A 3,036-nucleotide genomic window follows, 5' to 3' on the forward strand; every position below is an offset into this window, starting at 1 on the left:
CATAATCCTGCTTTCAGATATTTTCAGATGATTATTGCCCACACCTTCTTGGGTGATAACATGAAATAATATCACATTTTTGGACTCGATTTAATTAAATTATATTATTATTTGTTTCGATTTATTTCATTTTATTCGATATTACTTGGTATTTTTCCTTCTATTTGTCTCAGGTAACTTATTTGAAGCATAAGTGAAAAAGGAAGAAAAGGGGGTGCAAAAAGATAATGAGAAGCAAATTCCACTAAAGCCCATCCCACAATCACAAGCCAGGAGCGCTGAAGCTGTGACGACCGCCACACAAGGTGTGACGAGCGTCACGCCCTGCTACCTTGTGTTACGAGCGTAACACATGGTGTGACGAACGTCACACCCCTCTCCTATATTTTTGGCTTTTAACGCGCAATAGAGGCACGTTGACTTCTATTCTTCCACTTGACTCTTGGAACGTGAAAACTACTTACAGAAGGCATTTTTGGAAACCGTTACAAAAGTGGATTAATATAAGTAGTTGCTTTTATCCAACCCTGAAGCCCCCCCGTCTCTTTCCACCGTGCAAGCATATTTTACAGCATTACTTTTCTACAGCTTTCTATTTTATTAGCAATTTTTATTTCTTTCTTTTCCAGTCAATCTTTCAAGCACTTAATTAATTTTTCACACAATAGTTTCTACACCGGAAACTATTGTGTATCTTTTACTGGATCTAACCTTACGTTAGATCATAGTATTTTATTCCTTCGCTTTTATTTTCCTGTCCGATTGAAGAGTTCAAGAACAAATCCAACCGGTCTGTGGTGGAGTGTTCAAGATTGCTATTAATTATTCAGGTTCTTTAATTTATTGTTTTAATTTATATATGCTCTGCATTGCTGTTTATTTATACTGTTTGCCTGAGATGGTTTTATTTAAGCATGATGATTGTTTAGACACATTTAGCATGTCCGGCTAAGTATTTTAGATATCGATATATAAAGTAAGCGGAATGAAGGAATCAAAACTAAGTTGGTTTAATTTCATTTAAAAATAAAGTCACTCTTTTTTTGGTCTCAATTTACAGGGTTAATCCCAAAGTTTTTGTACGAGAGTAAAAGACATAAAGAAGTTAAAATCAATAGAACGAAAGTTTGAGTTTTTAACTGGACAGTGTAAATTGGACATTAATTCTAAATCAGGGCGAAAGCAATTTTTAGAGTAAATTAAATTCTAATCTTTTTCAAAAAGTATTTTTAAAGGTTAAATGTGAGGACGAGAGTTAAGCATTTAAGTTTAATTATATAATCTAAGTCAATAGAGCGAGAGTTTGAGACGAGGGTGTTTAAACGGTTAGTGTTTTCTTAAAAAAAGTTTCTATCGATTTTGTTGTTTTCAAAAAGTGATTTTGGACTTAACTAATAAGTGACAGCTACGTTAATATAAAGTCATGGTCAATTCAACAGAGCGAGAGTTTGAGAAAAGGCTTTTAATCAATTGTGTCTACTGAAAAGATTTATTTTTAAACCAAGAAAGCAACGAAGATTTGATTCCCTAATTACGACGAACTACATACCGATATCCGCTTAATTGATATTTAATTTAGATCTAATTTTAGTTTTACTTTTCCCCCAAACAATCAAAGTATCATCCGCCTTAGCTTTACGAAGTAACCTTAGAAAACGGTATATCGATTCATAAGTCCCTGTGGGATCGATATCTTTTAAAACTACGCGATAGAACTGTGCACTTGCAGTTAGTACCCCAAATCGACTCATAAAGTCGCGATCAAGTTTTTGGCGCCGTTGCCGGGGACTTTTATTTAGTCGATATCGTAACTCTTCTGTTACGCTATAGAGACTAAGGCAATTTTTATTTTTCTTTTTTTTCTTTCGTTGATTTGTATGCCACACACTCGCTCACAAGGCGAGCCGTTTTACTTACGAATCAACGACGTTGAACTATATCTCCGAGTCTTACGACGAATTCGGGAATATCGTGCTGCAAACAATCTCCCTCCTATCGAAGTGCCCGACCTCAAAAATCTTCTTCCTTCGCTGATACCCGAGATGGCAGAACCAGCTCGTGCTCTTCGAGATTACGCCGCTCCATCGCAAGATGAGCCGCATTCGAGTATTGCTCCACCCGCAATCGAAGCAAACAACTTTAAACTTAAACCTTCGCTGCTACAAGCAGTGCAACAGAATCAATTCTCTGGAAATCCTACCGAGGATCCAAACCTTCATTTATCCGTATTTGTCCAATACGCTGATACTATTAAAGCTAATGGTGTCACTTCAGAGGCAATTCGACTTCGTCTCTTTCCTTTCTCGTTAAGAGATAAAGCTAGAAGATGGCTTCAGTCTCTTCCTTCCAACTCAGTCACCACATGGAACGAGTTGAAGAAAGTCTTTCTTGCCCGATATTTTCCTCCAAGCAAAACAGCTATGTTGAGAGCCCAGATAAATGGATTTAAACAGAAAGATAACGAGTCTCTTTTCGAAGCATGGGAAAGATACAAAGACATGATGAGACTTTGTCCACACCATGGTTTAGAGGACTGGTTAGTAATTCATACCTTCTATAATGGTCTCTTGTACAACACAAGGTTAACAATAGACGCCGCCGCAGGTGGTGCGCTTATGGATAAACCTTATGCCGATGCTTATCAACTTATCAAAAGCATGGCCCAAAATCATTATCAGTGGGGAAGCGATCAAACAATGGTAGAGAAACCTCAAACGAAAAGTGGCATGTACGAGATAAGTAGCCTTGATCATGTTAATGCAAAAGTGGATGCTCTGGCCCAGAAAATTGAAAGTTTAAATGTATCACCTCCAGCCACCGTGGTTGCCGCAACTCAAAATTGTGAAGTCTGTGGAATCCAAGGTCACACTCCTGCAGACTGTCAACTCCTAACAGGAATCCAAGCAGAACAAGTAAATTATGCTCAAGGAAATCCCTACTCGCATACCTATAACTCTAACTGGAAGAACCATCCTAATTTTTCATATAAGAGTAATAATGCTTTATACGCACCAGGACAAGCTCCCAATCAAGCCC

The 3,036-nt window shown here is 37.6% G+C and overlaps 1 non-coding gene across 1 annotated transcript; it reads right to left on the bottom strand.

The window, feature by feature from the left end:
- Window positions 1-2,420: 2,420 nt before the first annotated feature.
- LOC127077849 (small nucleolar RNA R71) lies at window positions 2,421-2,527 on the bottom strand. The gene has a single exon (XR_007787617.1). It is a non-coding gene; the product is annotated as a small nucleolar RNA R71 (small nucleolar RNA).
- Between the last annotated feature and the right edge of the window lie 509 nt (window positions 2,528-3,036).

This window comes from Lathyrus oleraceus, chromosome 4 (assembly GCF_024323335.1).
Source record: "Lathyrus oleraceus cultivar Zhongwan6 chromosome 4, CAAS_Psat_ZW6_1.0, whole genome shotgun sequence".
NCBI classification, from domain to species: domain Eukaryota; kingdom Viridiplantae; phylum Streptophyta; class Magnoliopsida; order Fabales; family Fabaceae; genus Lathyrus; species Lathyrus oleraceus.